The following is a 19,066-nucleotide window of genomic DNA, read 5'->3' as shown; positions in this document are numbered from 1 at the left end:
ATCAGGCACATGATGTGAAGTCCTAAACTGTCAGGAGTGTGTGGAGAAGATTGAGGTCGGAGGGAAAGATAATGTAAAAAATGAGCAGACAGCCATAGATACCTAAAATCAAAATGGTTACATTGACAAGTGACTAACCAGTGCCGACAATAATACAAATATCGATAAGATAATCAACAAACCTGAGATTACACAAGACCAGGGATTTTTTTTCAGCCGGAACTCTGTTCTGGCACCTCTCAAGTGGGCGCTAAGACTATTTTATTCTGAAGATAAAAGTGGGGCATGTATGCCACATTGATTTTGTTAGAGAAAATGCAAGGTATTGTTCACTGTTTTTATTTACAGTGGTACCTCGGGTTACAGACGCTTCAGGTTAACTCAGAAATAGTACCTCGCTAACTCAGAAATAGAGTCCACTAACTCAGAAATAGTACCTCGGGTTAAGAACTTTGCTTCAGGATGAGAACAGAAATCATGCTCTGGCAGCGCGGCGGCAGTGGGAGGCCCCATTAGCTAAAGTGGTACCTCAGGTTAAGAACAATTTCAGGTTAAGAACGGACCTCCGGAATGAATTAAGTACTTAACCCGAGATACCACTGTATTTGACTTGCTAGCCGAACGTTACCCAAAGGTCTTGAAGCAACCTACAATTAAGTGTGTGCGAACACGCACAAAAATGACACTTTTAATAATGTTACTATTACTGAATATATAATATTACTGAGTATTACTGAATGAATATAATATAAATGTAGTATTACTGAATGAATAATGGCAACAATTATACTTTCCAAAGAGTTTTGATGGTGGTTTCTTTATCTTTTAAGGGGCTAAAAGGAAGCCGTCCCCCTTCTTCTTAATGCCTCAACAGTCTCCACACAGATTCTTTCAAAGAATCGCCAAGCTGACCAGGAGCCAGATCTGGGCACTGGGGCAAAGACAGACCCTTGCTTTTACATACACATACCCCAGGGACAGTACTTGCTAAGAAATCCTTGGAGAATGGGTCTTTTGACTGAATGTGTAGATTTTGCTTTTGAAGGCCGTGGCGATGCCTGGAGAAGGGGACCACGGGCCTTGTGACACGGCCGATTAACAAATGGGCTTTGTCCTGTGTCGCTACCAGGACACCTGCAGCTGCGCCATCATGCCTCTCACAATAGGAGGGCTTTGTTAGAAGGCTGGTCTCCAAAGGATGGAGCAAAGGAGCGTAAAAAGGGAAAGTTTCCCCCCCATTAAGTCACTGAGTCTCCCCCAAATAGAGCTGTGTCATATAAAAACTCTTGTCTTCATGTGTTAACTTGGAAGGGCTGGAGGGCTGGATCATAAACAGATGAGCCTTTTTGTGCCGCGTTTTCCCTTTTTGAAAAGAACTGGCCATTTTGCAAATCCCAATTATTGTCATTTGCTTCAGACAGCATTCCTGATCGCAGCTGGCAAAAAGCCCACAAACAGAATGGCACGGGACTGGTGCCTAGGATAAAATACGTCTTCAAAAATGAGGGGACAATGCTGCTTTTGTCTAGTGCTCAGCGACAATGGCAACCGACTGCTTTCTGCTGCCGTTATTGGGTGTGTGTGATGCTCTGTGTAAATGTGCTTAGGTTGTAATGTGTTTTTACTTACATGTGTGTTTTAAATTTGTTGCTAGTGACTTGGAGCAATGGACAAGTTTGATACCATTTTTTAATCGTCGTGGTTTAGAAACCAAGATTCCAGAGTCCTCTAACAGAATTTAGCATAACATTTCATTATGTACCATTTAATATTTAATCATATTAAAGAAATTAATGTTGTGGTCCTGTGACCTTTTCTTGCAGGGGAGGCAAGAAGCTGCACTGAGTTCGATAGGACTTCCTTCCAGGTAAACATCAGATTGTCTTATTACAGTGTCTGGGATGGGATGGGGCACCCCATGGCTTCACAATCTAGATTAACTTTCCTCAGTGTGCTGGGCCCGGGGGTAAACACGAGCAACGCGGTCCAGGTCCGGTCCCAAATCCAAGGATTCCGCGAGGTGTCAATCCGACAGAGCCAAGGCAGGTCACAAGGCAGGAAACCAGGCTAGGTCAGGCACAGGGTCACAGGCAGGCTCCCGCAACCTGGGGCAGGGTCCAACTGCCTTTTATCTCTGTCGGGGTAATGGCCGGTCCTGATCCCCTGGTGACTCACCTCCCTGTCTTACCCAAAGGCGAGCACTCCTCCTGCAAGTACTCAGGTCTCTCCTTCTCTCAGACCTTAGCCTCTGCAGCTCAGGAGATGTCGGTGGGTTACTAGACCTAGAGGCCACCTCAGCTTCTCCTGACACAACTGGTAGTGGAGCAGCTATAAGTGATTGCCCAGCCGAAGGCAATGAGGTCATCCCCGCATCTGGAGCCAGGGCAGGCTCCGGCCCCTGACTCGGCCCAGCTGGTGCTTGTTGCAGGGGAACCTGTGCAGACTGGGACTCTTCAGAATCAGGCCCCAGACTTGGTTGCCTGAGGCAGAGGACTGAGACTCCTCTGGTTCCGAGTCCAAGCCCGAGTCCCAGGCCATCACACTCAACCTGGTGTCCACCAGACAGAGGCGCCAGCTTGCAAGGGCGATGGGTGTGTGTGACATCACGCGCATGATGTCAGGATGTTGGGAGGAGCTGGGGACAGAGCCGAACATGGAGGCCGCGTGGCTTCAATGGCCGGCAGCTCCTCTTCCATCTCCTCCTGGCTTCACCACAAGTGGGAGACTGCTTTGACCCTCCTTCCCTCTGGAGGAGGAGCAGAAGGAGCTGGCCACTGGAGCCATGTTCGGCTATGTGCTTTGCCTCTGAGCTTTTGGGGCATTGGGGACCCAGCCCCCACCCCAAAAATATTGGGCTTGGCCCCCAGGAGCTGGAGTTTCTGCCACCAGATGTTTTGGACAACACGTCTCATCAGCCCCAAGCAGCATGGCTGTGCTTAGTGGGGCCGATAGGAGTTTTAGTCTAAAATATCTGGAGATCACTAGTGTGCTGGTCCCGGGGGCTAACTGAGAGGCGAGGTCCGAGTCCAGTCCGAGGTCAAGGGTGCGGTATGGAGGCTGTCCATCAAAGCTGAAGCTGGGTCCAAGGCAGGGAGTTGGGTGAGGTCAGAAACTCTGGCAGAAGAGCAGGACAGGGTGCAGGCAGGAACAGGCTACCAACAACGTTGCTCCTGCAACTTGGGACTGGGCTGGCTGGCTTTTATCTGCCCCGAGGCATAGGGCGGCCCCGGTCCACAGGTGACTCGCCTCTCCTGGCCTGGAGGCAAGCACTCCTCCTGCAGGAACTTAGTTCCCTCTGCCTCTCTGCCCTGAGCCTCTGCAGCTCAGGAGAGGCTAGAGGGTTACCGGACCCAGAGGCAACCTCAGTTTCCCCTGATGGGGCTGAGAGTGGAGCACCTGCAGGCAATGGGTCCTCCATCACGTTAGGGACCAGAGAAGCTTCAGCTGGTGCCTGCACCTGAGGATCCAGCACAGGTGAGGACCCTTCAGGCTCAGACCCCAGCCCCGGCTCAGCTGGTTCTGGAGGCGGGGACTCCTGTGCAGGCTGGGATTCCTCAGTTTCAGCCTCCGAGTCCGAATCCCAGGCCATCACAGCTAGGTTGGGAAAGGCTGGCCTTGGGCTGTATTCAAGTTACTACAGAGGCAGCTGGATTCCTCCTGTGTTCTGGCTTGGCAAAGAGAGGAATCCTACCCTCTCGACTAGTAATCATTACACAGTAGGCCTGTTGAATAAATGGTTTCTTAGGATGTGTGCACAGTTTACTTTTAAAGCATATTAGAAGCACATTTCCCCCCTCAAAGAATTCTGGCCACTGCAATTTTCCCCTCACAGAATTACAATTCCAGGCAACCCTTAACAAACCATAGTGCCCAGAATTCTTTGAGGAAAATGGTGTGATTTGAATACGTGCAAAAGGCATAGTGTGTAGGCAGCTGTATGAGTTCAGACAATATTTTTGTCAGTACATGAAGGTAACTGAAGTTACAGGATCCAATTCTGGCATCATTGGCTGGTTTTGCGGATTAAGCATTATTCCATTTATCCAGAACAAAGAACCATCAAGCACTTTTGTTGAGGACACATGACCGCAGATGCACCAGAAATGTTTTTTGGGTTTTTTTGTTCTTGGCCATCAACACCAAGACCAAGGGACAAGTATGTGTACCTACCTGGGTGGTGCTGATTTTTTCAACAAAGATCTCTTTATCCGAGCCAGATTACTATAACCTGTCAGCAACAGAGGTTTGGCTTGTCAGATAAGCACTTCTGTGCCTCTTTGTGACATTGGTGCCACATTCAGGATCCTAATTACTTCCACTGCAAAGGCAAAGTACTAGACAACAATTTACTCTCTGGTAGAAGGGACGTGGGTGACGCTGTGGGTTAAACCACAGAGCCTAGGACTTGCCGATCAGAAGGTTGGCGGTTCAAATCCCCGCGACGGGGTGAGCTCCCGTTGCTTGGTTCCTGCTCCTGCCAACCTAGCAGTTCAAAAGCACGTCAAAGTGCAAGTAGATAAATAGGTACCGCTCTGGCGGGAAGGTAAATGGCGTTTCCGTGCGCTGCTCTGGTTTCACCAGAAGCAGCTTAGTCATGCTGGCCACATGACCCGGAAGATGTACGCTGGCTCCCTCGGCCAGTAAAGTGAGATGAGCGCTGCAACCCCAGAGTCGGCCACGAATGGACCTAATGGTCAGGGGTCCCTTTACCCGTCACCTAGCCAACTTAGGATTTTCACTGAACATTTAGAAAAATACTTACTTACATGTAAAATCGGATATTCAACATGAGAATTTTGTGGACCTCTCAAAAAGCAGAATTTAAGACTCCTAAATTGTGGGGCTGTAGCAGTGGATGAGATTGTTGATCATAGCTGGGTGCTTAACTCTGTGAAAATCTGCAAAAGAGAATGCTGTAAGAGTAGCAGATTTCTCTGGTCCTCCTAAGGTCAGATTAATACACACTGTTTCCAAAGGCGTAGCAGAACAGAACATTTTAAACTACCAGGACATACAATATCTAAAACTAATACTGTATAATAATTCAAGATAATCCTTGTAAGATCATACCAAGAATCCATCTAGTCCATCATTTTCAGTTTCCAGCCGTGCTCTGACAGATATCTTGGGCAGTTTGTAACAAGGATATGAAGGCAAAGGTTATCCTCTGCTTGCCCCATGTGAACTTAGGATGTACAGATCAGTCTGTTTTCAGTCTGTGCCACATACCATAAGTCCATTTGGTGATATTTTTGCATTAAGAACAAATGGCAGATTAATGGACCATATGGAAAATTGTATTTAACTCCATGTTTAAATATGTATTTTATCACAAAATATGTACTTAAATACTATTTTATGTTTCCGTGTATGCATTTCTAAATCTGTTTTATCCTAAAATGCACATTTTAGTGCATTTTGGTACATCTTTTAGCTGAGAACTGTATTGCAAAATTTGCAGAAGAGCAAAATTCTAAGCCTAATTGCATTCCAGCCCATGTATAAATCTGGAAGGTGCTATATCAGGTCGCTTCTCTTTAAAATGTGGACCTAATAAAATTCTCCTCCATCTGTATTCTGAACACAGATGTTCCCTTCAGCTCTCAAGGCTTATAACTGCAGATACACTTATCCCCCATTAATTTGTCTAATCCTTTTAAAACGGCGTCTAACTAGAAGCCATCACCAACTTACTAATGAATTCCAGAAGTTCATTACGCATTGCATGAACCAATGCGTACGGTGCAGCCTCCTAATTAGATGTTGTAAATATTTCCATAAAATAGGGTGGTATCTCCTCCTCACATCTGCCATCGCATCCTTGTGTGGCTGGACTTGTCCTTAGGGGGCGAACATGCAGGGCACTGACAAGGCCTGTTGGAACTCTGTGCGATCAGATCCTAGCCCAGATAATACCCACTGTGGCTCTACGTCGCAGTGGAAGATTTTGTACTGAAAGCTGTCTTTCCAGTAAGCTTATCTTACTGTTCCTTCATTTTGGGGAACTCCCTGTTAAACTTTGAAGGAACCTCAGGATTCCCCAAACTCATTTTAAAGACCACCGTTGCTGAGGTAGAACTGTATATCTGTTTCCAGGGCAAAGCCATATGTTACTTGTATATTGTTATTGATTTTTTGGGGGGGACTCCCCTAAACCCTACAAATTAATAAATGGTAGGATTTTGATTGTTTGGGGTGTGAAGGGAGAAATACAGGCTGCAGAGGAATTCCTGGACTAGCCTATGTAAAAATGACCTGGCCAGGACCATTAAGAAGCAAGACAAGGTGAGCCATTGCCATTGGCAATGCAAGAGAACTGTTCTTCCTCCATGCCCCAAGGTGTGAACAGAGACAGGGGAATTGGAAGGTTGCCCAGGGTAATTGGGTGTGGACAGGAAAAGAGAGTTTTTGAGCAAGGTGTTCTGGGAGGAAGAAGAAAGACTGGGAGCCATCTTGGTCAGGTTGGCTGAAGGCAGGCTGGGAGAGTCCATGGCTGCACTGCTGTGGGGGAGAAAGCCCCTCTTGAAATTACCATGCTATAAGATCCGGACTCCCTCTATGCAGACTGAAGGTGTAAATGGGTAAATAAACCACATTTCTTAAAGCTACAACAGTCTCCGCTGTGTCTCAGTTCTCCAAAGGAACACAGACCTTGGGTGAGTGCCTGGAACCCCATGGGCTCTTGTTACCGCTCAGCAGAGAGAGGGGGAGGCACCTTTTGTAACAATATTAATATATGGATGATGTCGAGACTATGAACAGACCTCACTGCTGGTAAAAATACTGCGGCAGCAGCTGTATGGAAGCAGGAACTATGTCAATATTGAGTCATCTCATGCCACGCTGCTCCTAATTTAAGGAGACATCAACTGCTCTTGGCTTCTTCCTTCTGTATTAGAGCTTTGGAAATAGGAGGCACATCTCTCAGTATATAAATTAAGGGATGCTGGAGCCTTGAAAAGAGAGGCACAGCTTTTCAAAGGGAAACCTATTATTTTTCTCTGCTCCATCCTTCTTCTGTGTCATCTGGGACCTTTCGCACAAGGGCACCGCTCTGTTTATTTACATTTATGTTTAGATTTGCATCCTGCCTTTCCACAAAAGAGTCCTGTGGGTGGCTCACAACATAATACTATACAGTAATGCAATCGACATCAATCAAAATCAGAAACAGACGTGGCGAAGCAGAAGGGCTGTATGCAAGAGCATTGTTCTAGTAGCCTGGGAAAATAAACAAAATGTTTTTCCAGCTAATATAAATGAATCGGTTTTGTAGCGCTAGTCTATCTTATTCATGTCATGGGGACCACCTCCACCAAGAAAAACTCAGTGGGTGGTGGCACCCAAAAAAGGGCCTCATCGCTCAATATCTGCAGTCATTCCCACCCCCCTTGTTCCTGATATACGTATATATATATTTATTTTGTTTTATTGACCCTTCTAGAAGCCTGAGACAGAGTCCAATTCAGATGATCGCTCTCATGCCATACTGAAAACCACATTGGATCTGAACACATGTTCAGATTTAGCACTTTTACCATGAGGTCTAGAAAGTCACTTGTACCATTAAACCTGTCATTCTCTGTATTTTAAGAAGTACGTAGGAACTGACATTATTATGTCAGCAAATGCTGACCTGAATCATAAGGAAGGTAGAGAATAGGAGATGTAGCTATATCAAGGGGAGGCTATAAAGAAGACCCCCTCTATTCTTCTTCCCTGCTGGGGGAGCGGGGTGCCATTTTGAGATTCACCTCAGGTGCCAAAATGTTTTGGGCCAGCCCTGTGTGAGTTATCTCTGAAACTACTGCCACCCTTTGACGTTTGTGGCCTGACAGCCCAATCCTCAGAAGCAAGCTTTATTAAGTTCAAAGAGACTTGCTCCCAAGAAAGTTGTGGAGCCTCACTGTGAACTAACGCCTATTTTTGCGCAGCTGAAATTTTCAGCATTCTTGCATTTATTTTTAAATGAACATCATCAAAGAAGGGAAGAAAACTGGTGCGGATGAGGCGAGGAATGTAACCTCTTTCTTACTTGCGTGAGAAAGAAAAGTAGCTGCACAGATGAAGGAGATTCACAGGCAAAATCTTAATTCTCCCAAGTGAAAATGAATGGGTAAGGACTTGTTCAGTCTCTTGAAGAACTGAATCCATTTTGATTGCTTCACATGAAGCTACAGGCCACATCAAAGTATTTTTGTATACTCTGCCCCCCCCCATCCCGTGTTACATCAAGTCCCAGGTAGTAAAGCACTATTTGCCAAAAGGAACATTTGCAAGATGAGCGAATGACAAACAGGAGCTGTTAATCCAATTATATAAACAGTATTTATCACTCAAGCAACTGGCAATTTGAAACTTGCAGTGGATAGAAATATGCTGAGCTGGGAATCGTGACCTTGAAAACACACACACACACACACACACACACACACACACACACACACACATATCCTGGAGAGAAGATGGTCCTTTGGAGACCTGTAACTTCACTCAAAAGGTACAGACCTCAACTACACACAATGTCAGTGCACAGTACAATGTTTTAAATTTTACACTTAGGCCTCGGAGAACTCTAAAATGACTATTCTGTATTGGGAGGTTTGTGAGACTGTTATATTTTGTTGTTGTTGTTTAGTCGTGTCCATCTCTTTGTGACCCCATGGACCAGAGCACGCCAGGCACTTCTGTCTTCCACTGCCTCCCACAGTTTGGTCAAACTCATGCTGGTAGCTTCCAGAACACTATCCAACCATCTCATCCTCTGTCGTCCCCTTCTCCTTGTGCCCTCCATCTTTCCCAACATCAGGGTCTTTTCCAGGGAGTCTTCTCTTCTCACGAGGTGGCCAAAGTATTGGAGCTTCAGCTTCAGGATCTGTCCTTCCAGTGAGCACTCAGGGCTGATTTCCTTCAGAATGGAAAGGTTTGATCTTCTTGCAGTCCATGGGACTCTCAAGAGTCTCCTCCAGCACCATAATTCAAAAGCATCGATTCTTCGGCGATCAGCCTTCTTTATGGTCCAGCTTTCACTTCCATACATCACTACTGGGAAAACCATAGCTTTTACTATACGGACCTTTGTTGGCAAGGTGATGTCTCTACTTTTTAAGATGCTGTCTAGGTTTGTCATTGCTTTTCTCCCAAGAAACAGGCGTCTTTTAATTTTGTGGCTGCTGTCACCATCTGCAGTGATCATGGAACCCAAGAAAGTAAAATCTCTCACTGCCTCCATTTCCCCCCCTTTTTTTTGCTTTATATGCACATCCAAAATACAGATTCCTCACTTCCTGTGGCCTCTGTATCATCTCAACACCAAAGGATGAAGGAAATGTAATGAGTGGGTTGGAATGATCAGACAGGATCCTCCTGGTGAGAAAATGTATTTAGGAAATTCCACAGGCTGGGACCAGCTTGACATTCAGTAGGAATGGCAGCTAGCGCTATGTAACACTATTCCTTCCGAAGCTATGCTAACAACCTCAGCAACTCCACACAGCAGGGCTGCTCATTAGCTACTTGAGCAAAAGGAGAGATTTGTAAATGGCTAAACAAAGAGGTAAACACAAGGTGGTGGTAGCTCTCAGCTGTAACAACAACAAGGAGGCTTTTCACTGTATAAACAAACAAAGCAACCCCCATCCCTGTTGTGTGAAAGAAGCCTTAATTCATAGGTATAACACTGGGGTAACCACTGAAAAATAAGTAACCGTGTCTGAGGTAACCGTGGCACGATTATGTATGCTTCACCCACAGTCACCAATCTGTCATGAAAGAGCATGTAAAATTTTATTTAGTACCTATGGTTCACATCATGAGCACACAAGCATGTGGGTTTCCAGAGAGGCGATGGTCACAACTTTGTTCCCCTCCCTGACCATTTTGCTGCACTGCAGTGGCGAAGCTGCATGCTCCGTTACCGGGGGCGGAGAGCAGGCGGGGGCATGGCTGGTGCCCTCGGGGTGTGTGGTGTGCGCCCCCGGGGGCATGACGCACACCCGGGGGCGTGTTACACTGCCCGCGAGGAAGAAGAAGAAGCAGCAGCAGCAGCAGAAGAAGAGTTTGGATTTGATATCCCGCTTTATCACTACCCTAAGGAGTCTCAAAGCGGCTAACATTCTCCTTTCCCTTCCTCCCCCACAACAAACACTCTGTGAGGTGAGTGAGGCTGAGGGACTTCAGAGAAGTGTGACTGGCCCAAGGTCACCCAGCAGCTGCATGTGGAGGAGCGGAGACGCGAACCCGGTTCACCAGATTACGAGACTACTGCTCTTAACCACTACACTACACTGGCTGTCACGCGAGGGCGTGATCCACCACCCACGAGGGTGTGCATTATGGGGCCGTGGCGCACTGTCTGTGGGGGCATGGCGCCCGGTGCGTGTGTGAGGGTGTGCCGCGATGGCACCCTACTGGAATAGTGGTGCCCCGCGGGGGTGGTCCACTCCCTCCGCACTCCCGTTCCTCCGCCAGTGCTGTGAGAAACCATGGTTTGGTTTAGTGTGTCATCCAGATCCTGGCTTGTGCTTCAGCTGGCTCCAAATAAGGAGCTGTAACCAAGGTTTGCCCCTGTGAGCAAACCTGAGGTAATCCAAGTTATTCATGATCTATCATTTCACCCTCAACATGCATTTACAAGAGAGATACAAAGTGAATTGTTATGGATTACTTCATTCTGGCTCCCACTTTCCCACATAAATGCGCTCAAAGAAGTGTGTGATACATGCAAAAGAGGAGCTAAAAAATTCAAAAGTGTACAGAGCAGCTCTTTTTGATCAGATCCCCAAGAAAGTACCAGTGATTCAAAATTATTACTCCTCTCCACTAACTACATTGTACTGTAATGGAATTTTGTGGTGGGGAAGGGACACTTTCACACCATGGCATTGAAAGCACTGTGATACAACTGTAAACAGCAATGAATTCTGGGAGATGTATTTTTTTAAGGGTGCTGTGTATAGTTTGGAGGCCCCCTATTCCCCCCACAGCGCTACAATTTCCAGATAAGTTTAACAACCAATCCCTTTGCATGGGGAACTCTGAGAATTGTAGCCCTGTGAGGGGAATGGGGGATCTCCTAACAACTTTAAGAGCAAAAGAAGGACCAAGAAAAGGAGCCAAGATGTTCCTCTCTACATGGTTCTCCATGATGGGAGTGGTGGTGGGAATAGGCATCTGAAGAGAGCTAAGGGGGAAGCAGAACGGGCAGGAAGGAGCGTGGCACATGGCCAGGAGCAGTAGTAGGCTGAAGTTCACATATTGATTTCAAATAACTAACCAGATCTTGGACTACAGTCCTCTGTTTTGTCTTTCTGAGGACAGAGGAATTAGCACAGAGATGCTATTCAGGACGCGGCTTCAAGATTAACCAGCCCGCATTTCTATACACTGGAATTTCTGTTCAAGAGACATTTCCTTCCCTCCCCAACATGCATTCCATTCCATGTGATGGTCCTTAGAAGCGCTTTTTGATTAGACTTTGCTGGTAAAAAATTCATGTGGTCTGCTGCACAGGTGGGTATAGGAGAACATGGGTGCTTTTTATATCCAGTTGGCTTGTCTTCTTTGAAGAACACATCGCTGCTGCCTTAAGACTTTTTTTTAAGCACACAGCACAAAGACTTCAAAGAGAATATTTCCTCTTGATTCTCTTCGCTGTGGGGCAGTCAAATGCAAGAAACACACACACACACAAATTCTCTCTCTCTCTGATTGTGGCAGCCGACAGGAAGGACAAAAGCAGCTGTTTTCATCAAAATTCTTAGTCACACCATTCACATCATGACCCTAAGCTGGTCTGAAAGAGAGAAGCAAACAACCCTTTCATATAGCGAATAGGCCTTCTGAAATAACCTCACCTATATCTAAGGAATATCTTGAAGCTGGTAGGAGTGGGTAGGACCCTGCTATCATCTATCTATCTATCTATCTATCTATCTATCTATCTATCTATATCCATTACTGGCTTTTCCTTTAAAAATAGAATAAAAAATGAACCTAGAATTATGTTTGTTCTTATATAATTTAGATAGTCTTCTTCTTTGGCGATCACTCGTAGCCAAGTAAGATTGTCTTCCATGAACACGGTCTTAACAGTGAGTCCGTAAGTGACTGTGGAAGTCAATCCTGGATCCACACGTCCTTCCACAGTGGGGACATGGGTTTCCAGGTGGGAGTTGATCATGGTGAAGGCTTGCCAAACATGCCTTCCTCTTAGCACGTTTCTCGTTTTCGTCCTGAGTTCGAGTGTCTTCAAAGTCCATGCTGTGGTGGGCAGCAGCAGTGTTCTGATCAGTGAGCTGTTATTTTAATTTCCCAGACCCCACTGGGGGGCTGTCATTTTAACTTTTCACAGTACAAAGTTCCACAAGGGCATTGTAGGAAACTCAAGATGTCACAGGTACTAGCCAATCAGGTGCTTGTGACTCCTTCATGGCCACCTTGTGCATAGCCAAGGAGGAGTGGTGGAGACCGCCTCCCCATCCTGACCCTTCCAGGGAGGAAGAATAGGAAGACAGTATAGATTTACAACAGTGGTTTGTGGGAGGTCACAGCTCATAGGCAGATGAGGGGAAAAGTTGGGAAATAATGGGAGAGGAGGAGCAGGCAGAGCTGGAGCAGCAGCTGGCTGCCAAGTTGTCACTAGAAAGCATTCCAGACCCATTTCCCAGAACCTGGCGAGCCTTAAAAGTAGGAGAGCAAATGGCCACTTCATACACTCACATGCACACACACATAGAACACACAGACACACACACACACACAGAGGCAGGCAACCTCCCTCAGCCTTAGTTGATCTGTGCAGATCAGTCAAGGTAGGGAGTTGTCGCTCTCAATCTCCGCTCATTAAGTGATCAATCTGATGAAGGAGTCATCTGCCTCTCTCCATCAGGGTGCTGTCCTCTGCCTATACTGTGGTGCTGTACCTCGGGTTAAGAACTTAATTTGTTCTGGAGGTCCTTTCTTAACCTGAAACTGTTTTTAACCTGAGGTACCACTTTAGCTAATGGGGCCTCCCGCTGCCGCCATGCGATTTCTGTTCTCACCCTGAAGCAAAGTTCTTAACCCGAGGTACTTACTATTTCTGGGTTAGCGGAGTCTGTAACCTGAAGCGTCTGTAACCCAAGGTACCACTGTATCAGCACTGTGTCATTTTTCTTTCTTTCTTGAACCATCACCAAAGTGATTAGGGTCTTGGAGGGCCAGATAAATATGTTTGGGGAACAGATCCAGGGGTCAGCAAACTTTTTCAGCAGGGGGCCGGTCCACTGTCCCTCAGACTTGGGGGGGGGCAGACTATATTTTGAGAGGGGGAAAGGAACGAATTCCTATGCCCCACAAATAACCCAGAGATGCATTTTAAATAAAAGCACACATTCTACTCATGTAAAAACACGCTGATTCCCATCCCGGGGCTGGATTTAGAAGGCGATTGGGCTGGATCTGGCCCCTGGGCCTTAGTTTGCCTACCCATGGATGGCACTCTCAAACTGGGGGTTAGCCTTGGACGAAGCATTATGTACCCATAATAAAATGCAATGTAATAAATAAAATAAAATAAAATACACACTCTCTCTCATCTCTGTGTTCCAGGACATAAAGAATATAACTGAGACAGTCCTTACCAAGACTCCAGAGACTGCACAGTAAATGTTAGCTTCCCTTTTCCTTTGTAAAAGATTGCAGATAACAACTTCCCCCAGAGAAAAATGTTGGCATAGCCTGACTAGGTTTGAAATAAGATGGTTCCCTCTGCTCACATCAAAATACACTGATTGCTGTGAGTGTTGTGGGCTGAAGGCTGTGCAGGGAGATATCTGATGGCTGAAGTGTTCTGATTTAGGGCAGCACAGTTGTCCAATCTGGAAATGCATTCCACATTAAAGCAATCTGCACTACCCTCCATGGATTTCGGCTGCCTACAAACACAGCATTTTATTTTAGAATCAATGGAGACCGAGTATTTTCCCACACAGTCCATATACAGTGGTTCCTCGGGTTAAGAACTTAATTTATTCTGGAGGTCCGTTCTTAACCTGAAACTGTTCTTAACCTGAGGTACCACTTTAGCTAATGGGGCCTCCCGCCACCGCCGCGCAATTTCCGTTCTCATCCTGAAGCAAAGTTCTTACACCGAGGTACTATTTCTGGGTTAGCAGAGTCTGTAACCTGAAGCACCTGTAACCTGAAGCGTCTGTAACCCGAGGTACCACTGCACAATCTAGATCTATCCCATATATTTTTTTGGCCCTGAAAAGTACTTCTTGAGAAACTGATTTCATTCAAGAAATAAAAGCTCGTGGGAGGAGGTTGATTCTGCAGTGCGTCCATTTTCCAGGCAGTCCTGGGAGTGGTGTGGGTGTGGGTGTGGCACACTACACACCATCAGGCAGAATGGAAAAAGGTGCCAAAAGATGCGTTAGATCTACCTCTCCAAAGGTGGAGAAAGAGCTCTGACCTGAGAGAGAAAGAGAGAGAAGACTGGATCCCTCCTGCAACACTAGCATGGAAATTATATAGTGCCTGGAGTGTTGAGCTTAGATCAAGACACAGCGGGTTCAAATTCCACAAAGCCCACTATGCAACCTTGGGCTTTTTGAAGCCTAACTTACCGTATTTTTTGCTCTATAAGACTTGTACTTGAATTGTGCTCAGAAACGTACTGGGAGCATTGCCTCCATTTTTTCCTGTAGCACATTGAGAAGAAAGCACCACACCTGAGTACAATCGTGGCTCTTTCATTTGCTTACAAGCTGGCTTGGGGGGGGGGGAAGATTTCTGTTTTCACAGCAAACAAAGAATAGGAGCCAGCTGATTGCCAAAACAGATAAAGGGTTAGTGTCATAAACTTTATGAATGCTGACCCTCAGGGTTCTGTGGCTTCAGTGGCAAATGGTGGGGGCTGAAGAGAAGCATATCTGATAACACAACACCCACACACCCAAACACCCTAGGAACGTTAACAGGCACACTTTAACGAGGCGTGTTCTTCCTGTTACTAATGATCCCATTTGTTCCCAGAAGATTGCCTCTCTGGTTCTTGTAACCCAGTGGGCAGACTTTGGGGCAAGAATGCCGCAGGAGGAGACATAGCCGGCCGTGGGGAGGCAGGGATCTTAATCTCAGCAACTGTTTCATGGGGGCAAGGCCTGACACTCCTCTGCAGATCCTGTTTTGCTAATACAGTGGTACCTCTGGATGCGAACGGGATCCGTTCCGGAGCCCCGTTTGCATCCTGAGTAAAACGTAAGACACCACTGCGCGTCTGCGCTTGTGTGGGTCGCGTTTTGCCGCTTCCGCACATGACATCATTTTGAGTGTCTGCGCATGTGCGAGCGGCGAAACCCAGAAGTTACGCGCTCCGTTACTTCCGGGTCGCCGCAGAGCCTAACTTGAAAATGCTCAACCTGAAGCACATCTAACCCAAAGTATGACTGTAAAGAGTTAACTTCAGCTTGCTAAGTGTGATTTACTGCTGGCTCGGTCAGTGCACAGGGGGAGGCGAGGGTGGAAAGTCCAGCTGCCCAGTTGGAAGCCCTTTTGCATACCCTCCAACATTTCTCCAATGAAAACAGGGACATCCTATTCCATACCCTCCAACATTTCTCTGATGGAAATTTTTTTGTTTAGTCGTGTCCAACTCTTCGTGACCGCATGGACCAGAGAACGCCAGGCACTCCTGTCTTCCTGATGGAAATAGGGATGTCCTAAGAAAAAGCGGGACATTCTGGGATCAAATCAGAAACTGGAATGGCTTCTGTAAATCCGGGACTGTCCCTGGAAAATAGGGACCCTTGAAGAGTCTGCTTTGCACGGCTTCTGCTGAGGGGACTCACTACTGGAGTCCTTCCCATAGTAATTATTTCTATATTTGCATCTATACAGATAAATTAGCATGTGTGCATTTTACATAAACCTGTGTCTTCTTTTGCCTTCTCTTCTGGCAATGCATAAAACGATACCTGTTAATTATTCTGACACACCAAGCCCTTCACCTGCCTGAGGCGGCTCGTATTTCAAAACAGAGGCTGCAGTCTTAAACAGTCCCTTTCTTGGGAGTAGGCTCCAATGAAGATGGTGGGACTTCCTTCAGCATGAAAACACACCTAGGAATGGGCTGCAAACATTGTCTGACTACCACACACAAACATACCACAGGCTGAAGCTGCTACAAGCCGGCAAGAGCAGATTAAAAGGATGAGGGCAGGAACTTCAAGAATGAGAAAAATTTAACTGGGAGCCAGCCTTGATGGAAATAGCCTTCGTGGATATTGATAACAATGGCTAGAAAGTGACAAGTCACATTCTGCCCATTAATCCCTTTCAAACTGCAGCATTCGCCCCTCACCAAGGCTTTTCTTAAGGCATCGACTGTGGGAGAACGGTTGTTTGCGTAAGGCACAGAATAGTCTACTCACTACTTTATCAGAAACATTCTTAAGAGCTTTAATTAAATACGATAAGGCCAGAGGAAAAGCAAACACTTCCAGCCTACGTGTTTCCTAACAAGGGGGGGGGGGGATAAAGATAATGTGAGACCTCATGAGGGGAAATTCTCTCTGTGTTATTATTCACTGGAGGCAATATAGAGAAGAAACAAATATCCCCGTTGTTTGGTTGCTCAAATTAGTGTTGGGGTCTGTGTGTGTAAAAATGTCACCATAATCTCCAGGTGTGCTGTTAATAATTATTGTTTATAATTCTTATTGCTCCTTTAAAGGGGTGATACCCTCAATACCGGGACGCGGGTGGCGCTGTGGGTTAAACCACAGAGCCTAGGACTTGCCTATCAGAAGGTCGGTGGTTCAAATCCCCATGATGGGGTGAGCTCCCGTTGCTCGGTCCCTGCTCCTGCCAACCTAGCAGTTCGAAAGCACGTCAAAGTGCAAGTAGATAAATAGGTACCACTCCGGCGGGAAGGTAAACGACGTTTCTGTGTGCTGCTCTGGTTCGCCAGAAGCGGCTTAGTCATGCCGGCTCCCTTGGCCAATAAAGCGAGATGAGCGCCGCAACCCCAGAGTTGGTCACAACTGGACCTAATGGTCAGGGGTCCCTTTACCTTTACCCTCAATACCACATGGCAGGAATTCTATATTTGCTGTGTTGATGCAGTGGAAAGACTTGGGATTCCTCTCATGAATTTCCTCACCAAGCATGACGGCTGATGCCATCACCTTTGTCATTCCCACATAAGCCTGGAAACGTGTACAGCAGCCTTGGTTAACCAGGTGTCCTTCAGATGTTAGGACTACAACTCCCATCAGTCTCAGCCAGCACTGCAACTCCCATCAGCCATAGCCAACACACAGGTAGTATGAAAACGCCTGAAGCCAAGAGACACCCCTGAGCTGGATGTACATGCGCCTGCGTATTTTATAATGCACATATCACAGAGAGGTGATTAAAACGGTACCTCAGATTGGCTTCTCCTGCCCCTTCCATTGCTGTTGTTGGAATGTGCACCTAGCAACACAGAAAATTTATCTTATGAATGTTCTCACTTCATGCCACTGGCTGCTAATGGCCACTTACCCAGTCTCAGGGTGTGCGGTGGTTGCAGCCTGTCATGGCAGAACCCGAACTCAGGGAAGCAACATTAGGCTAGGCACCAGTTATTGGTAAATCCTCAGGCCGGACGTCTGGAATGGTGGGGAGACCCTCATGCCTCTTCATAAGCCTGACCCATCTTTGCCTCTCGGCTTCCTTCCAACTCTATGTTTCTATGATTCTTCTCCTGCTTCAGTTCCTGATTCTGGGCTGCTCTCTGCTACAGAGTCTCCCCGCTCACTAAGCCCTGTTACCTCTCCAGCTTCTGACTCCTCCTCCTGCCAGTCTTCTCCCTCTGACCACTCCCCTCTGACCGTTTTGCAAAGGGGAGCCAAAGAACCTTGAAAATGACAAGAGGAGGCATCTGGAAATACAAGAATCCTCATAGACTCTAGAGCTGGAAGGCTGATAAGGGATCTTTTGCAACCTGTCACTCCCCCACACCCAACATTTAGATTAATATAAACGCACTGCTGTGAAACATTAACCCAAATTACCTTAATAAATCACAGAACAATGTCTGAAGCTTGACTCAGCCAGGCAGTCTTCAGGCTCAGGGTATTTGACTTGAACTTTGCAGGGTTGCATTCCTATTGCTGGTTGTGTAGAAGTGTCAGTGGTGCTATTTGTAAGGTGCAGAGGAGGATAAATGCAGCTTTTAATACTTTCCAATAGGCGCATCTGACTAGATATACAGGGGTAAAAAAAAAAACCCACACCAGCTGAAATGTCTCCTACAAAATAATTAAAATAGTATTTGTCATACTACTTTAGCATTTTTTTAGTATTCTAGTGGCATTTTTTCATACTTTGGATAGCAGAAGCACATTTTTCTGAAATAAAATTGGAAGCACACTTAGCTTTTACACTCAAAAGGTTTACTCCATGTCATTCTCTGAGTGGAGCCCATCTGTTATATTTCTCCATGAGTCACTACAGACATGCATCCTGAATGGAAGGAGAGAATCTGTGAAATATTGTGACTCACTTGCTTCCTGTTGCCTCTTTTTCTTCTTCTGTAATTGCAGCGATTCCTGCTGCCTATTAGCACTGGCGGAGGAAGGGGTGTATGGTGGGTGCAGCACTGCCCCCCTGGGATGCTAGCCCCGCCGTGCAGGTGGCTAGCCCCGCCCCTGGGTGCACAACATATGCGCCAGTCTGGGTGCCAGAGCAGCTAGCTCCGCCTCTGCCTATTAGGACTTGTAGGACAGAAGACATGGAGACCAACAGTAGGTGGCGCTAGAGCCCCAAACAGGCAAAGCCAAACAAGGACTTCTTGCACCTTCCTGATCATTTGTGCTGCTGATGCTATTGGGGAAGTCAACTGGATCCCACATTCAATACCGTTCGCACCTGCAAACATTTTCGGGTGGTCCCACGGATTCACTTCTATGTCCTCCAGAAAAGTGCAGGGAGTCCGTGGATTTGGTCCTAAGGTCCTAAGAGAGATAGGATGCTAGGAGCATGCAGTTACATAGATTCTGCTCCCAATTAATTTGTGGAATTGGGCTTTTGTCATTGT

The 19,066-nt window shown here is 46.5% G+C and overlaps 2 protein-coding genes across 3 annotated transcripts in view; both read right to left on the bottom strand.

Annotated features, from left to right (window-relative positions):
* Positions 1–17,872, bottom strand: part of PRAG1 (PEAK1 related, kinase-activating pseudokinase 1) — an 80,326-nt gene extending 62,454 nt beyond the window's left edge. The window contains exon 1 of one of the 2 annotated variants that reach the window (XM_082204571.1): positions 17,799–17,872. The gene's annotated coding sequence lies outside the window, so the exon portion shown is untranslated. The other variant, XM_082204569.1, reaches the window with a different exon arrangement.
* Positions 17,873–18,046: 174 nt separating this feature from the next.
* LOC309521731 (low-density lipoprotein receptor-related protein 2-like) overlaps positions 18,047–19,066 on the bottom strand; it is a 92,347-nt gene continuing 91,327 nt past the window's right edge. The window contains exon 34 of the transcript XR_014214772.1: positions 18,047–18,492. The gene's annotated coding sequence lies outside the window, so the exon portion shown is untranslated. The remainder of the gene's footprint in view (positions 18,493–19,066) is intronic.

The sequence above is a fragment of the Podarcis vaucheri genome, assembly GCF_965113315.1.
Source record: "Podarcis vaucheri genome assembly, chromosome: 17".
Classification (NCBI taxonomy): domain Eukaryota; kingdom Metazoa; phylum Chordata; class Lepidosauria; order Squamata; family Lacertidae; genus Podarcis; species Podarcis vaucheri.
The sequence above is the reverse complement of the archived record's forward strand: the minus strand, read 5'-3'. Positions and strand labels throughout refer to the sequence as shown.